Below are 18,941 nucleotides of genomic sequence, written 5' to 3'. Positions count from 1 at the left end.
CAATCAGTGTTGTAGATCACATGAATATGCAGAACTACCAGGCAGCAGGATTACTAGTCCCCTAGTGATAACAGCCTGCTGATAAACACTGATTTCATTAAAACTACAGCAAGCCACCAGTAAGTGACACATGACTGGAATCAGGGTATCTGACCCAACATCATACTGCTATCAGGTTAGATGGCAAAAACCTGTTGACAGATTCACTAAGGACATACACAGTGAAAGTAGAAATGTACATAAAGTGCTAATATTTTATTTTTGTGAATGAAACAAGTCTATAGGGAATGAAGCAATATGGAACACAATCAGACATTAACAAATAGCGGGCTCAGTTCTAGTTCCAGCTTCTCCAGGTCAGTCCAAGTGTCTGGAAGTCGAAATCAATCTTCAAATCGTGACAGAGATTGGCAATATACCAACCACCCTGGGTAGAAAGGCATGCACACTGCATTCCTCCATCACCGCACAGCGTACAGAGGCCTGACAGCAAGAACACCACATGCCACAAAACCTATGGCCCATCTAGAGGCAGCGCCAAGTCTTTATGCAAAAAGAAAGCACCACTATTCAAAACAGGATTATTTTATTTCTGAAATGTTGTCTTCTATAGTGGTGAATGAACCCGATCTGAAAGTAGGGACTGGTGGTCTTAAAGGAGAATTCCACATGAAAGCAATGCATGCTCTTCAAAAAAAAAAAAAATTAAACCCTCCGATGAGACTTTTTTTCCATTTGATGACAACTCACAAAACCCCAATGGGGCCAATAAATTACAACTGGCTATTCTACACACTAGTGTTAATGAAGGGGTTGTAGTGGGTTAAGACGCACCGAATTCATGTTTAACCCCTTACTGACCAAGCCAATTTTGACCTTAATGCCCAAGCCAAATTTTACAATTCTAACCACTGTCAATTTATGAGGTTATAGCTCTTGAACGGATTCCACGGATTCTGAGAACGTTTTTTCGTGACATATTGCACTTCATGTTAGTGGTAAAATTTCTTTGATATTACTTGCGTTTATTTATGAACAAAAGGGAAATTTGCCAAAATTTCTTGAAAATGTAGCCATTTGCAAACTTTTAATTTTTGTGCCCTTAAATCAGAGAGTCATGTCAGACAAAATAGCTAATAAATAACATTTCCCATATGTCTACTTTACATCAGCACACTTTTGAAAACAATCTTTTTTTTTGCTAGGAAGCTATAAGGGTTAAAAGTTGACCAGCGATTCCTCATTTTTTTGGGGATCTCCTCACATTTGAAGTGACTTTGCAGGCTCAACATGACAGAAAATACCCAAAAGTGACAACGTTCTAAAAACTGCACCCCTCAATGTGCTCAAAACCACATTCAAGAAGTTTATTAACCCTTTACGTGCGTCACAGGAACTGAAGCAATGTGCAAGGAAAAAATGAACATTTAACTTTAACAAAATGTACTTAATTTAGACCTAAACTTTTTTATTTTCACAAGGGTATCATGAGAAAATCGATCGCAAAATTTGTTGTGCAATGTCTCCCAAGTACGCCGATAAACTGTATGTGGGGAAAGCTACTATTTGAGCGCATGGCAGGACTCAGAAGGGAAGGGAGCTCACAAACACAAAAAGAGGACTTTGAAATCCCCCAAAAATTTGCTAAAGAAAAAAATAACATAAAAAAGGCAGAGATGCTCATCTGCCCAGGCCTCCAAACAAGTGCAGCGGACCCAATTAAAGATGGAGGCAACACAGGTGCAGCAATACCGATAAACCACCAGACTCCAAATCCATGGATCTTAGGCTGTGCACACACAGCGGTTTTTTAGCGGATTTGCCAATAAAACCGCTATAAAACCACTAAAAATAAGCTTCCCATTCATTTCTATGCATTTTGCACTTTTTGTGCATACGGATGCGTTTTTACCGCGAAAAAAACCGCTTCGCGGTAAAAAACGCAGCATGGTCGTTAATTTGGCGGATTTTTCCACGTTTCTGGCTATTTCTATGCGTCTTGAAAACGGGTGAAAAAAACGCATAAAAACCGCGCATTTTTTGCGCAAAAACCAAGCGGAAGCCGCACAGAAAAAAAACGCGCGGTTTCTGGGAAGGGAGTCAGGTTTTTCAGCAGAAATTTTCTGCTACGTGTGCACATAGCCTAAGAGTATGGGCGTTATTAATAGGCTGTAAGCCAGATGCTCTGCATCACCTGTGTGTTAATAATGCCGCATACAGATTATTGCTTTTTGTGCAATAATATACCAAACAGCCACCCCCCTCCATGGATTTGGAGTCTGGTTGTTTTATCGGTATTCTTGCACCTGTATTGCCGTCATCTTTAAATGGGTCCACTGCACCCTGACAGTGCATTTGCTTGGAGGCCTGGGCAGGTAAGCATCTCTGCATTTTTTCTGTGATTTTTCTCAGAATGGAAGGAGCACCGTATGACTTTTTGAACGCAAAATTGGCTGCAATCAATAGCGGGAGCCATGTCGCGTTTGGAGATCCCATAATGTACCTAAATAGTGGAAACCCCCCAATTCTAACTACAACTTTAACACAGCCCTAACCTCAACACACCCTTGATCCTAATCCCAACCCTAAACACAACCATAACCAAAACACAACAACCGTAACCTCAACACGACAACCGTAACCTCAACATGACAACCGTAACCTCAACACGACCCTAATCCTAGTCCCAACCCCAACCCCAGGCCCAAAACCCTAACCCTAACTGCAAAGAATGGAAAAAAATTATTTTATTAATTTTAGCTAACTAAGGGGGTCACAAAGGGGGCTTAATTTACTGTTTTTTTATTTTGATCACTGTGATAGTCCCAACCAAACCCTAACCCCAACCGAAACCCTAGGTGTAACCCCAACTCTAACCCTATCCCCAACCCTATAGGCCAACTGTAACCCTAGCTGTAACCCCAACCGTAGACCAACCGAAACTCTAGGTGTAACCCCAACTCTAACCCTAGCCCCAACCGAAGCCCAACCCTAACTCTAACCTCAGCCCCAACCCTAACTGCAAAGAACAGAAAAAACACTATTTTATTATTTTTACCTAAGAGGGTGACAAAAGGGGGTTTGATTTAATATTTTTTTTTAGTTTGATCACTGTGAAAGCATCAACCTTAATTCTAACCAAACCCTAACCCTAGCCCCAACCGTAACCCTAGGTGTAACCCCAACGCTAACCCAACTATAACCCTAGGTGTAACCCCAACTCTAACCCTATCCCAATCCCTATAGGCCAACTGTAACCCTAGGTGTAACCCCAACCGTAGACCAACCGAAACCCTAGGTGTAACCCCACCTCTTACCCTAGCCCCAACCGTAGCCCAACCCTAACTCTAACCTCAGCCCCAACCCTAACTGCAAAGAACAGAAAAAACACTATTTTATTATTTTTACCTAAGAGGGTGACAAAAGGGGGTTTGATTTAATATTTTTTTTTAGTTTGATCACTGTGAAAGCATCAACCATAATTCTAACCAAACCCTAACCCTAGCCCCAACCGTAACCCTAGGTGTAACCCCAACGCTAACCCAACTATAACCCTAGGTATAACCCCAACCTTAGCTCAAACACTAACCCTAGCCCAGCCGTAATTCTTGGTGTAACCCCAACTTTAACCCTAGCCCAACCCTAACCTCAGCCCCATCTATAACCCCAACCCTAAACGCAAGGAATGGAAAGAATGCAAAGAATGGAAAAAAATATATATTTTTTAATTTTATTATTTGCACCTAACTAAGGGGGGGTTTGATTTACTATTTTTTTTATTTTTATTTTGATCACTGTTGCTGGGTACCGGCCGACACATCTCGGCGCATGTGCCCGCCATTTTCTTCCAGGAAGATGCGGAAGGCCGGGGGGGATGGACCAGGAGGGTACGAAGATGGCAGAGGTACCGGGGGGGACCCCATTTCTCTCTCCTCTGGTCATATCAGAGGAGAGAGAAATGATTGGGAAATCAGACTTTTTTTTTTTAGATTGACATTCGGTGAATAATGGTGATCACAAGACTGAGGAAGGTAAAACATGGATTTTTGTGATAAACTCACCGTAAAATCCTTTTCTCCGAGACACTCATTGGGGGACACAGGTACGATGGGTGTATGCTACTGCCGCCTGGACGCTGACACTAAGTGAATGACAAAAAAAGGTTAGCTCCTCCTCCGCAGTATACACCCTTGCCTCGGTTGCAGGCGAAACCAGTTAGGTGCAAAGGCAATAGGAGATCACAACAGACATATCAACCTTAATGCAGGTGACATGTCTAGAAAAAACCCACCTAGTATTTTAAATTCACATTAAGTAAATAAAGAGCCAACTGGCTATCAGGGTGGGTGCTGTGTCCCCCAATGAGCGTCTCAGAGAAAAGGATTTTATGGTGAGTTTATCACAAAAATCCATGTTTCTCCTTCGCCTCATAGGGGGACATAGGTACTGTGGGATGTCCTAAAGAAGTCCCTGGGTGGGAAGCTGACTCACCGATCCAAGCTACATGCACCACCTGTCTTAGAGGTGCTCCACCACTGCTTGGAGAATCCTTCTACCCAGAATCGCATCTGCCGAAGCCAGAGTATGGATATTGTAATGCTTTGCAAATGTTTGCAAGGTTGCAGCCTTGCAAACCTGTTCTGCAGATGCCTGGTTCCGAAGTGCCCAAGAGGCGCCCACTGCCCGAGTAGAGTGCGCTCTGATCCCTGCTGGAACTGGTGTGCCTCTGATGCGGTAAGTCTCCTGAAGTCAAGCGAATCTACCTCGCTATGGTCGATTTTGAGGCAGCGAGTCCCTTCCTGCACCCTTTGGGAAGCATGAACAGCGTGTCCGTCTGGCGAAAGGGTGCCGTCCACGACACGTACCCCCTAAGAGCTCTCACCAGATCTAACGTATGAAGAGCCTTTTCCACACGGTGTACCGGTGCTGGACAAAAAGAGGGCCAGACAATATTTTCATTAATGTGAAACGAGGAAACAACCTTCGGCAGAAAGGGAGGGGCTGGTCTGAGAACCACCATATCCTTGTGGAAGACCAGAAACGGAGATCGGCAGGATAGAGCTGCCATCTCTGAGAACCGCCTGATTGACGTTATTGCCACAAGAAATACTACCTTCCAGGAAAGGTAGGCTAAAGAGACCTCCTGTAACGGTTCAAATGGAGCTTCCTGTAGAACACTTAGGACCAGGTTAAGGTCCCAAGCGTCCAGGGGTGCCTTATAAGGGAGGTACCAAGTGGGAGACTCCCTGAATGAAAGTCTTTACCTGCAGATTGGTAGCAAACCTGCACTGGAACAGAACGGATAAGGCCGATATTGGTCTCCTGAGGGAACTTGGGGCCAAGCCTGAGTCTAGGCCAGACGGAAGAAAAGCAAAGATGTTGGGAATAGAAAATCTCAGTGGAGAACAACCATGGTTCCGACACCATGTGAAGAAGACCTTCCAAGCGTGGTGATAGATATGTGCTGAGGCCGGCTTCCGGGCGCTAACCATTGTAGCAACCACATTGCGGCCAAACCCAGCCTGGGCTAGAATCCAAGATTCAACGGCCAAGCCGTCAAACACAGGGCCCCTAAGTTCGGGTGGTAGATCGGGCCCTGGGAAGTAGGTCTGGGCGCTCTGGCAGGCGCCAAGGAACGTCGGCGAGAAGCTGTACCAGATGTGCGTACCATGCTCGACGAGGCCAATCTAGGGCCAGCAGAAATTATCCTAAATGGATGTTAAATAGAGCTTTGAATTTAATAACAGAGGATGGGTTTATATCGGGTAATAATAAAGAGAAAAAACCCATGATGTCTAATAATCCTTTGGTATGTTTTCAGTATTGCTCTCAATTTAATGAAATTAAAAAAAATTATAAATACATTTTTACCACTACTTTATGAAGATCCTATTTTGGCCACAGTATTAGAACATGGTTGTAATGTGGTAGCACGCAGAGCCCCCACTCTTGGTAATATTTTATCCCCTAGTCTTTTTTCATCCAGAAACAATAGTGGTACTTGGTTGAGTAATAAAGGGAATTATAAATGTGGAGGGAATAATTGTAGGACGTGTAAACATATGGTGAAAGCCAAAATTTTTTATAATAATGACAATACTACATCGTATAGAATAAATAATTTTATTAATTGTAACACGGATTTTGTGGTGTATAAAATTGATTGCACCTTATGTAATAAATCCTATATAGGATGTACATCCAGGAAATTGAAAACCAGGATAGTTGAACATTTGTATGATGTAACTAATGTATCAGATGGAGTCCACAATGTTTCTTCTGCTGCCAAACATTTTATTAATTTCCATTCTCGTAATGTCGCTTCCTTCCAGGTAACAGGCATTGAAATAATCAAGAAATCTTCTAGGGGTGGTGATACCAGAAGGACACTGCTTACCCGGGAGGCTTTCTGGATTTTTAATTTGGGAACCAGATTTCCTGATGGATTAAACAAAAAGAACGAAATCATGTTCCACTATTGAATTTTCAAAGTATTTTTCATATGAATATTGTATTTTAGATTCGTGTGTTTTTTACCACATGTTTTCCTGATGATTCATCTGAATCATATATGATCCCGTTAATTGGTATATGCGCTAGCGGAGAGATCTTTTGTGGTCACATGATTCACTAATATATAATGAAATCATATCAGTCTTGATAAAATTGCAATTTTTTACATCGATAATGCCTTTTATATTTATATGGCTATATTTTATGTTTTTTCTGTATAAATTTGATGTAGTCTTTTGATTCCGTTGCTTGGTGAATTGCACTATTAGAACAGGACCTTCTGGTCATGTGACATGTACTAGATAGATGCTTGGTCTCTGTTTCTTTTAAATCTGTGTGTGATCTTGATATGTTAGCTTTGATAAAGATCGCATGTAGCGATCGAAACGAGTCGCCTATGTCGCTCCTGTGTGAGCTGATGCAGTCCTGGAGCTGACTTGTTCATTATCCATGTTGGAATAAATTTGGAAACTTGACTTTGTGTGAAGCTGGATTTTTCTCCTTATTTCTACATTGAATTGACCACTGCAGGATGGTCTTCCGTGCTCCTATCAAGTCGGTGAGCTGGCTTTATATTTCCATATGGTTCTATATGAGACCTGCCGATCCCTGTTCTGGCTGCGACGACCTGAAGCGGCGGGATTGGTCACTGCAGCCCACCCCGGGTTGCGAAAGGACCGAAACCGTGTCTGAGGTTGGTGACGAAACGGCTGTTTGACCCTTTGCTGAGGGAGAAAACGGCTCTTTCCACTCATGGAATCAGAGATAAGCTGATCCAACTTCTCCCTGAACAGATTTCTTGGAAGTTGAGTCTGCCCGCCATGTCCTCAATCATAAAGCCCTCCTAATGGAGATCGCATTTGCCGCAGCGAGTGCCGCGCAGCTGGCCGCATCCAAAGATACATTGATTAGGTAGTCCCCGGCCAAAGTGATTTAATTTGCGATCTCTGATACCTCTACTGGTAGGTCCATACCCTGTAGGGCTCTGTTCAATGATTCTGACCAAGCCATCATGGCCTTTGCTACCCAAGTTGCCGCAAACGAGGGGGAGAGTGCTGAACCTTATGCCTCAAACACTGAGCGAGCCAGGCTCTCTATGAGACGGTCAGTGGAATCCTTGATAGAGGACCCACTAGGTATGGATAACAGGGTTTTAGAGGCCAAGCGTGACTCGGGTGGATCTACCACTGGGGACTCTGACCATTTCTTGCGGAGATCAGGAGCAAGCGGGTACCTCGCCTTGAGAGCCCTTTGCCCTGAGAAAAGCTTGTCGGGCCGCTCCCTGTGTTGTTGCATTATGCCCCCAAACTCGGGGTGAGAGCTAAATACTCTATGCGGCCGCTTTCTCGCTTAAATGAGACCTTGTGACCTGAGGCCAAGGTGGAATCATCTTCAATCCCAAGGGTCTGGTTGACGGCCTCAATGAGACTGTCAACGGTTTCCCGATACTCTGGGGTACCCGAATCAAGCGGCTCGTCCAAGTCGTAATCTGAGCTCCCATTAGCGACCCTTGGTGAAGGTGAGCGAGAGGCTGAGCTTACGGATGCCGAAGCACCAGATGGACCAGGAGACGCTGTGTGGGTTCATTTCCCCGGCGTCTGCCTAGAGTGAGAGCGGCCCCTGCAGGTCGGAGGCTACTGTGAGGTGGAGGACCCCTCTAACACAGGCAAGCCGCTATCCCTGCCCCTATCTGGGTCTCGAAGGGACTCGATTGCTCTCGTAAGCGATGCCATGGACTGCGACAGACAGAGCCCATTCCGGGGGGCTCAGTCGCAGGGGAGGGCTCCTGGGCACGTTCGGAATCGCAAGCTTCACAAATCTGTCTGGTTTGCGCATGTGGGAAGGTGGACTGACAGGAGGTGCACTCAACGTACAAGAACGTGTGTGCCTTAGCTTTTCTGGACATGATGGCTGCCAAGTGATATGCCAAGGGAAAAAAGCTGCTTAGCCTCTTGAAAACACAGAGGGTGGCCTTCCTCCAGAGGTAGCACTTACCCCAGTCCCGTGTCCCCCACCCTGGATCGTGTCAGGCGTCCAGCCTGCTGACCAGCTGCTCTTTTTTTTAAAATAAAAGCGCGCCTCGGCGTGTGGGTGGGCCTTCGGATAAAGAGGCAGCCAACGAGATGTCGTGGGGTGGAACTACGGTCCGTGGACTAGCTCTGGCAGAAGCCGGGGACTAAATTTTGGACGTCCGCAAGAGGCCCCGGGGGCGGGTCCGCTGGAAGTGGCCGCGTCACAGGGGGCGGGACTTCCACCCGCGGCCTAGCTCCGGCAAAAGCCAGGGACTAAATTTTCTGTTTGCGCCCGGACCCGGGGTGGGACCGCCGGAAACCGGTCCTGGACAGAAAGAACATGCGCCGCCGGCTGCCACGCTATGTGGCGCAACCCACGGAAACCCGGGGATGTCCGAAAACGGCGCCACCAGGCGTGCCGACCCCGGGGGTCTACAGGAGCCCTCCCAGCCCACCTCCTTCCATGCCTCACCCCTAGACGTCCATTTTGATCGTCAGATTAGGGGGGGAGGGGGGCTGCAAAAAAGTTTAAGGACGGTGCAGGCACCCTAACTCCATCTTCTCTATAGGGGATGAGGAGAGGGACCGTCTGCCACCTTCCATCACCGCTGTCTGGCATTGGTGATGCAGTGGGGGCCGCACGGACTGTTCGTAGGCCTCTGTACAGCCTAGGGTTTCACTACCTTAGGGTGGTCAGGGCTCAGTCCGGCATCAGGTCCCACGTAGAGGAAGAGGATACGTGGAGGCGACACTCACACGTGTTTGCCCGTTGTTGGTTTGGGGAAATCAGACTCTTTCAATAGGGTCCGTTGCCCCTGTCTTATCTTCATGGAAAAAATGACAGTCGGGAAAAAAAGACCAAACGTGTGCCTCCAATGGACACTAAGCAAGAACTGGTTTTGCCTGCAACCGAGGCGACGGTGTATACTGCGGAGGAGGAGCTAACTTTTTTGTCATTCACTTAGTGTCAGCCTCCAGGTGGCAGTAGCATACACCCACAGTATCTGTGTCCCCAATGAGGCGAAGGAGAAAACCGACCTGACTCATGTTCTCTGGGCTCACAGTTACTCCGGGTAGCTGAGAGCCAGGAGATTTTCTGACGCTATACACATTTTTCAGCGCTGTTATAAAGCGGCACTGAGGAATAAGGCACCTTATCGGCGGTCGTTAAGGGGCTAAGAGCCAAACAACACTCAAACGTAATCTGTCTGCAGGTTTTGCTATATAATCTGAGGGCAGCATGAGGTAAGGACTGAGACACGGATTTCAGTGATGTGTCACTTATTAGGCGGTGTGCGTTTCAAAACAATGAGCATTTTATCAGCAGGAGATTATCACTGCTCAGACTGGTAACTGTGAGAGACTTGGTCTAAAGGCTCCGTCACACGCGAGATCGCTGTGTGTGACGGGGGATCAGCGAACGGCCCCTGCCGGGTATCACTGATCTTGCTCGATTGGCCTGGGCCATTTTTTCATCGCTGGTCTCCCACTGGCCAGCACGCATCGCTGCGTGTGGCAGCGAGACCAGACCAGTTTCCAAGGTGAACAGCGTGTACCCAGGAGCCGCGCGGCTCTTAGATACCCGATGTTTACCTTGGAAACCAGCGTGTACGTCGGTTTCCAAGGTAAACAGCGGGTATCCAAGAGTCGCGGCTCCTGGATACCCGATGTTTACATTAGAAACCAGCTTGTTCGCTGGTCCTGATCGCTGGAGGGGCTGTCTATGTGACAGATCACCAGCGATCAGCTTAACGATGTCCCAGCGATCCCATCCATGACGGATCGTTGGTGGGATCGCTGGGACATCGCTATGTGTAACGGGGCCTTTACTCTGCCCTCAGCAATGATCCAGCTTGCTGTCAGCAGACCATGAAAACTGTGGTGTGGGCGGGGTTAGCTTTTTAAGGTCTGCTACATGTTACATTGAAAAAATCTTATTGCATCACAACTGCTGCAGCCAGTAATATAAGTGATACATTGCTGGAATCAGGGTCATATATCCTACATTATGCTGCTCTCAGATGAGGTAGCAAAAACTTGGTGACAGATACTCTTTAATAAATTTAGCACATCTTCTCAACGGCCTTCAATGTGAGTCGCCAGAAATGTTACTCCAGTCAGGGACAGACATATCCCACTAAAGTAGCATAACCGTATAATGGATTTGGCAGATACGTACTGCCACTCGCATCCCGTCCATGCTCTACCCACTGTATGGAGATTGTCAGGACTTGCGTGAAAACTTCATGTTGAGCAAAAATTTTGCTTCTATCCTAAATGTTTTACTCCAGAAAACTGGGTAAACACTAATGAATTGACCCTAAAGTTCAAAAACCAGAAGACCAGATGAGTGAAAATAACAGACTAATCCTGCTCCTTGGAAGGTGTTGGGACTAGATTATTTAAGCAAAAGTCAAACCAGTATAGCTATACAAATAGGTACCCATGCAAGTAAGCAGTCATTTCATAAAGTACCATGCATATCTATTGCATTAAGTAAAAAAATGCAGTCCAGCAAAATGTTTTTGCAACCCAACCATGATTGTCCATCACACCTCACTTCTCTTTACATGGTGAATTAACATTCATGAGATCCATTCTCCTCTTCACAAACCGTCTTAGTACTCAGATTTCACACTGCATTTTTTTTGCACTATGCACTGCATTTAATTCCATCATGCATCAGTACAGCATCACATGACCAGCTAAAATCAGTATCATCTCTGCCTTTTTTGGGGACAGTGTAATTATACTATTCTATGTATTGTTTTAAATAGGCTAATATATAAAACTACAGTAAGCAAGGGGGGTGTACAGTGATCATTAGAATTGTGTGTCAGGTGCATTTTAGTCATCATCGGTAACTGTGATAGGCATTTCTGTTCTACACTGTAGAGAACTTTAGCGGTAAAGTCCAAGCAATTTTTTTCTACAGGAAGTTCTATTGATCAAGGTGGTGACATCTTTCAGACCTGAGTTGTCATGTTATTCCCAGGGACTTAACATGAGATCACATGACCTAACCTACATTTAGTAGTTCCTTTCTTTTTGAAAATTCACAATATAGTTTTTGTAATACTAATTTCAACTATTGCAACTTCTCCAGTGTTGTTTGAAGTAGAAAAACCTACTTCTCCTTCTACATTGTAAGAGCTTAGCCAAGCCATCAGAAATGTTACACATACTGATAACTCATCAACAATTTTAAAACACTCAACAGAACTATGAATGCAGCTCTGAAGTATAATAGACTATAAATCTTTATCAGTACTAGGTAATTAACACCGTTCCATGAATGCAGGATGGCTGCACACACAAGGGACTCATAGGCACTTCCTATATGCTACCATTTAACAAGTATGCTCATTAATGAAAATTCCCATAATATGGCATTCATGGAACACATTTTTTAAAATAGATTACTATGGTCACACAAACATTTTTCGGTCCTAGTGTGCAAAGCGGCAAGAAACAGATGGTACACTGACCAATGTGGGGAGAAACAAAAGTGTCAGCATGCACCTGCACGAGATTAGTCTGTTCTATGAAGGAACAATGAACGTTTAAGTGGTAAATGGCACCAGGGGGACGTGACGTACATTTTTTTTTCCTGAGATACCCCTGTAAATTAGCCAGTAAAGTCTAAGCAAAGAGCTGTGAGAAGATTTTAATAGGCTGAGAACCTTTGGCTATTGGCTCCTTCCCAGATTATTAACATCAGCCCTTAGTTTTCCCTCAGCTGGCTGTTAAAATAACTTGGGAGCCCATGCCCATGTCAGTGTGGCAACCCGATGATATGAACTCAAATAACCCCACCTCACCGCCGACAGGTATCACGGTGCACGCCGAGTGCTGCCAGTTGCTGCTTGGTTACAGCCTATGTAGGTTCATTCTTTGAAAGCTCCAACATAGGCTGGAGACAACGTGGGACTTTGCTTTAACCCTTGGATTACAAAACCTAGGGCTTAGTATCATCAGCAACAGCTTTCGGACCCAACCCCAAATCCCATTACCCAAATGCGACGACTTAGTAAAATCAAAACTGTGCTTAAGGGGGCGTGGCCTGCTTGCTAATGGCACCGGTCACTTAGCTGCTGAGCTCCAGCCACTTCGACTCCTAATCGGCTCATTGCGGCTCGCCAGCGGCACCAATCTCTCTTGAGTCGCGGCTGAGACTTAGTTGCTACTTTTAAGGTCCGCTGGTTCTGTTCAGCCAGGACCCTGAACCCCCATGGCGGTAAATTTCCATCATACCGCAGGCCCCTTTTTTGGGCTTTTTTCTTTGTGGACTGATGCTCCCTACATCAGTAATGTTAGTGATGTCAATATTGTTAGTGTTATCTCTTTCCTGCCTAACCTTCCTTTTCCCCCTGCAGCTCTAAGCAAGAGACTTTTTTTTCATGTACAATGGTACTGAACTGTATGTCTATAAATGTTAGGGGTCTGAACTCGCCAGCCAAGAGATCCATGTTTTGGCGGGAAGTGGTTAAATCCAAATGTGATGTAATATGTGGTCAGGAGTCTCATCTCCTCCAAGGGGACTCGCACAGGTTAAATAATGCTAAATTTCCTTTCATACTGCTAGCTTGTGGAAAAAAAAAAAAAAAGGCTGGAGTATTCATTTGTGTAAAAAATACTGTTGCGTTCACACTACATTCACAACTTTTAAACCCTGACGGTAGATACGCCATTATTAATTGCTCCATAAATGGATCTAAGTATACTATTGCAACCATTTACGCCCCCAACTCTGGTCAGATCAGCTTTTTGCGGAGGTTTCTTTCCAAGCTTTCATCCGTTAAAGAGGGTAAGCAAATAATCTGCGGGGATTTTAACATGGTAATGTCCAGCACTCTGGATTGCTCCAATACTGCTGTAAAGAGGAAGGAGATGAGCACAATAATTTCAGAAAGGCATCTCCATGATATATGGAGATACCAACATGCAAATGAGAGGGACTACACATTCTTCTCGCCTCGGTTCACCTCTTACAGCAGATTGGACTACTTTCTGGTTGATAGCTCACTTATTATGGATTGCTCAGATTCAAAAATTGGACTTTTAGCTTGGTCGGACCACGCCCCCATATACCTGACAGTTCAGGAGCAAAACCGCGCGCCTGTTTTTACCCGGTGGCGCATGAATGACTCCCTCCTAGCCTGTAGACAAATCTCTGAGGAGTTGCAGGCCGACCTCGCAGAGTTTTTTAACTTTAATGATAACAAGGAGGTGACAGAGGAAACGCTTTGGTCTGCACACAAGGCCTATATTAGGGGGTCATTCATCAAAATTGCCACTAGGGAGAAAAGGAGGCGTCAGGCAACTTACAAAGCTCTACTGTCCCACATAGTATTTTTGGAAGCCCACAATAAATCTGCCCCAAACTTGTCGACATCTGACGAACTCAGGAAACTAAGAACACAGCTCCGCCAGGTGTTGATGGCAGACTATGAGAAAAACTTAAGATCCCTCAAACAGCGGTACTATGTGATGGGTGACAGGGCGGGTGCCTTACTAGCCAGGAGGGTTAAAAAACGAGAAATGCAAAATAAAATTGAATACCTCGTGACGGGTTCTAATGCCACAATACGCAACCCAACGGAAATAGCCAACGCATTCGCTGACTTTTACCAGTCTCTCTACAACCTTAAAAATGACCCCACTGCCCCAAAGCCTACCCAAACGGCAAATAATTCCTTCTTAAACAATATTAATCTTTCTCGGTTATCTGCAGTACAGCTGGAGCAACTAAATTCCCCTTTTTCTCTGGAAGAGGTTCGCCAGGCGGTGACCACAGCCAAAAGAAATTCAGCTCTAGGCCCAGATGGCCTCACTAACTCCTATTATAGGCAATTCACTGAAACCCTGTCTCCTTTCCTCCTGAGACTTTTCTCCTCTTGGTGAGCCACAGCAGATATTTCACCAAATAATCTAGAGGCCATTATAAACTACCCTGCCAAAACCAGGAAAACCCCCTATTTCACCGGGAAACTTCAGGCCAATATCCCTCCTAAACTGCGACTTAAAATTGTACGCCAAAATAATCTCAGCTAGAATACATAAAGTTCTTCCATCACTGATTTCCCCGAATCAAGTGGGGTTTGTGGCGGGGAGGCAGGCAAAAGATGGGACGAGACGTATGCTGGATCTGATTGCGGTGGCTGAGGGGAGGAAAATCCCCAGTATATTCCTGTCCCTGGATGCAGAGAAGGCGTTCGACAGGGTGCACTGGGGATATCTGAAATCTGTTCTGGCCAAGTTTGGTTTCAAAGGCCCCATACTTAATGCCATAATGGCGCTGTACTCTAATCCTAACGCCAAAGTTCTGGCATCCGGATTTATATCTCGGAGTTTTGAATTAACCAATGGGACACGCCAGGGGTGTCCGCTCTCCCCTATCATCTATGCCCTTGCTATAGAGCCTCTGGCGCAGACTATCCGTGAATGCCCTCGGATCTCGGGGATTCGAGTGGGGAGTATAAATCATGTGGTCAGTCTATATGCAGATGACGTGATTTTATCTTGCACTAATGTAGAGGTGTCCCTACAACACGTAATGGAGATCCTGTCCTCCTTCGCTCAAGTCTCGTATTACAAGCTTAATATTACCAAGTCCTTAATTTTTCCGCTCTTCTTGCCAGCCTCTACCAGAGCCACTCTTTCTCATCTTTACCCTTTCAAATGGGAAGACGAGGGAATCCCCTACCTGGGTATTATACTGGCCCCGCTACACTCCGTGATCCGGAAAAATCTGCTGACCCTGCACACCTCATTGGATAAAGAACTTACTCGCCTTTCTCTTCTCCCGCTCTCTTGGGTGGCGAGAATGCAGACTTTTAAAATGATCTGTCTCCCAAAAATTATCTACTTACTTCGGTGCCTGCCCCTAACAATTCCGCAACGGTATCTCACCAAAATTCATTCGCTAATGAGTAAATTTATATGGGCTGGGAAAAAACCTAGAATAGCCCTGAGATGTATGCATGCCCCGTTCAGTGGTGGAGGAATGGGTATTCCTAATATTCTAACATATCACAGAGCTGCTATCCTGGAACCGGCTCGAGATTGGTGGAAGAATGATTCAGACTTGAGATGGTTACAGATTGAGTACACCTGGGCACAGGCCCACTCCTCTAAACAATTCATAGACTCCCTGCTCCTAACCCCTTCGCCCCCCGGCGATCTTCTACCCACCACAGCAGCTCTAAAGAAAGCTTGGTCCTTATGGAGCAAGCCAGTGTCACAGGCTCTAGGTCCCAGCCTTCCCCTTAGATCGCTGGAAGCCTTCATTCCGAATTTGAATCTTGCCGCCTGGACACGTGGAGGTTCAATTACCCTAGCAGATCTCTATAGAGAAGGCGTCCTACTCCCGTACTCAGAAATGTGTGTTAAATTTAACCTCCCCCAACACAGTTTATTCCAGTTTTTTCAAATACGTCACTTCCTTCAGTCCGCTCCTCACCTACCGGTTCCCACAACAGCCGACCACGCTGCAATTAAAAAATTCTTTCAAAATAGCAAAATCAAAGGCCTTTCATACATCCATAACCTGCTAAACTCCCCGGAACCGGACAAACAATTGCCGTATATGCTCAAATGGGAAAAAGATCTAGCCTCTCAGCTTCCGTCGCAAGAATGGTTCGCGGCCTCAAAATGGATCCACAAATTCTCTTCATGTCTCAATCACATAGAGCAATTAAAAAAGGTTCATCTGCGGTGGTACAACTCCCCTACTAAACTGGCTTCTTTTTCCCCACATATGTCACCTTTGTGCTGGAGGGGATGCAACCACAGGGGCACCTTGTGTCATATGTGGTGGTTTTGCCCTAAGTTATCTAACTTCTGGCAGGAGGTGTTCAATCTAATCCATGAGGTTACTAGTTTCCGTCTTTCCCCAAACCCAACCTTAGCGGTGCTACACATTGGCCTAGATGGGATCCCGGATCTTTTAAAAAATATCATTTCTCACATTCTCATAGCCGGCAGGTACTGTGTGGCATATAAGTGGAGGTCGGTGAGCCCCCCTACAAAAACAGAACTAATTGAGAGGACCAACCTACACTGGCTATACGAAACCAACTTGACCCCCAATCTAGAGAAGAGAACGGTGAGACTTAAACAATGGCATCCGTGGGCCACTTCCCTTTATGCAACGGCCCTCCCCCAGATACAGACACCTACACCATAAATAAATTGATTGTGCCTAAGAATGCCATGCATGTAGAGCTGCTTCCCCTTCCCCCTCCCCCCGCTTCTATGTTCAAGTTGTTGTTGGAAGGGGTATTTAATGTCCCAGATTGATATTCTAATAATGGCTCGAGGTTATTCCACCTCTTGCTACTCATTGCTCCTGTTCTTGATGTTTTTGTATGAGAAGTTTGTATTTTTTCTGAAAACTCAATAAAAACCTTTATGATAAAAAAAAAAAACTGTGCTTAATAGCAGGGTAAGATACAGCCTGCAGAGCCGTATAGGCTGGTGTGTGCTAGGCAGCTTCAATTCCAAAATGGAGAATGAAAAAGAAGGGGTTGAACAAGGAAATAACAAAACTTTTTTTCCCAGGACATCCCTCATGACAGCACAACAGGAGGTGGTCGTACTTATCCTCTAGGGACAGGAAATACACAAGAGGTTAAAAGTCCCTCTCCACCTCACCATCAGTGTTTTTACTGCCCCTAACAAGACAGAGCACAGAAGAAAGAGGAGCGCTGGAGTGCGAAGAACTTACCTTGGCGTTCAGAGGGATTGGAGGGAACACGACATCTTCCTTTCCCACTGTCAAGATGCTCCAGATTGATACCTCACTGGGCGGGGGTCCCTCAGACAGTCAGAGCAGATAGGAGCTCCCAACTTTGTCGCTTCCCTCTGTGGAAGGCTCTCGGCTCCACGCTGCTGGAGCCACCGGACTTCTAGTTCACGCATACTGGCGTGCGTTCCAGAGTAGAACGCATTTCCGGCCCAGGACAACTTCTGATGACGTGCGTGCGTTCCAGCATAGAGCGCAATTCTGAGTTTATAGGGATACTTCCATCGGAGTGGCGCAGCGTGAGTTCCACCAAGGAACGCAAGAAAATGCTATGGGGGAAATATGAAGGCCACCTGGACAAGGTAAGACCCTATAAAAGGGTGCTAACGGAAAGGTATGGTGTGCACAGTTTGAACCATGGATACTAATTCTTCATGCTTAGAAGCACCAGCAGAGCAGTCCCTTCCAGTGTAAGTAACCCCCAGAATGTGTTTGATCCATTTCATAAGTGTGAACCCTTTTAGCTAAAAAGAGCACACATTTTCCATCTTTTAAATAGGACAGAGGATTAGATTTCCGATTCCTGGAAAAAGCCTAGGAGACGCCCGACATACGTCTTATAAAAAAACAAATATGAGCAGAATGTATTGCAAAGTTCCTTAAGGAAGAACAAGCGTCTTTTTTAACGAATATGCGGGCCATAATTAGGGAAGAGGTCCAGAGCACTGTTGCTAGTCTGGTACCATCACAGCCAGCTCAGATTAACTCCTGTCATAAGCGAGGCAGATGGAAGAATCTTCAGAGGAGGCATATCTATACTCTTATTTTTCATTGAAAGACGTTGAGAGAGAGGAAGAAAGTATTCCCCAGATGCCCTCAGAGGAAAAGAAAAAAGTATTTTTTCTCATTCGAGAATACGGACAATTAATAGCTGTAAGAGTTACCATGAAGGTAGAGGAGGATCAAGTGCCACACACTATGCAGGATGAAATGTTTGGAGGGCTGAGACAAACATATAAGGGCAATTATCCTGAAGGAATGGTAAGATACCGAGAAGCGTCTAGTCATTCCCAGAGATTTTAAAGCCAGCCTCCCCTTTGATCCAGAGGAAGTCAATGTTTGGGATAAAATCCCAAAAGTATACATTCCTATTGTCAAGTTGGCAAAAAAGATCCTAATACCATTTGAGGATTCTTCCTGCCTTTGGCATGTTATGGACAGGAAGGCAGAGGGAATACTGAAGAGAAGTTGGGAATCTTAAGCGGCCATCATCAAGGTTAATATAGCTGCCACCTTGGTAGACAGGTCCATGTGTATCTGGCTCAATGAGCAAACATCCCAATTAAAATCTAACACCTGAGGTTATGTTAGAGTCTTACCTTATGTTGAAAACAGCGACAATTTATAGCAGATGCCTCAGCTGAATCTTTATGGTTTGCAGCTAGGAGTAATGTGTTATCTAACTCGGTGCATTGGGCCATCTGGGTCAGCCATTCAAAAAACAAGCTCTGCTCTATCCCATTTCAGGCACACGTCTTCAATCCAGTGCTAGATTAAATTTTAGAAAGGGCCTCCGAAGACAAGAAAGGCTTTGGGGAAGAAAAGCCAAAAAAAGTGCCACTCCTTTTGTACGCCCCGCCAGTCCTAGAGGCAGGATTATAAGGGGAAAA

General features: G+C 45.4%; 1 protein-coding gene across 2 annotated transcripts in view; it reads right to left on the bottom strand.

The window, feature by feature from the left end:
• Positions 1-18,941, bottom strand: part of TMTC3 (transmembrane O-mannosyltransferase targeting cadherins 3) — a 177,241-nt gene that overhangs the window by 58,396 nt on the left and 99,904 nt on the right. The gene's annotated exons all lie outside the window — the stretch shown is intronic.

Source organism: Dendrobates tinctorius, unplaced genomic scaffold (assembly GCF_039654945.1).
Source record: "Dendrobates tinctorius isolate UK_male_01 unplaced genomic scaffold, ASM3965494v1 ptg000241l, whole genome shotgun sequence".
NCBI lineage: Eukaryota > Metazoa > Chordata > Amphibia > Anura > Dendrobatidae > Dendrobates > Dendrobates tinctorius.
The sequence above is the reverse complement of the archived record's forward strand: the minus strand, read 5'-3'. Positions and strand labels throughout refer to the sequence as shown.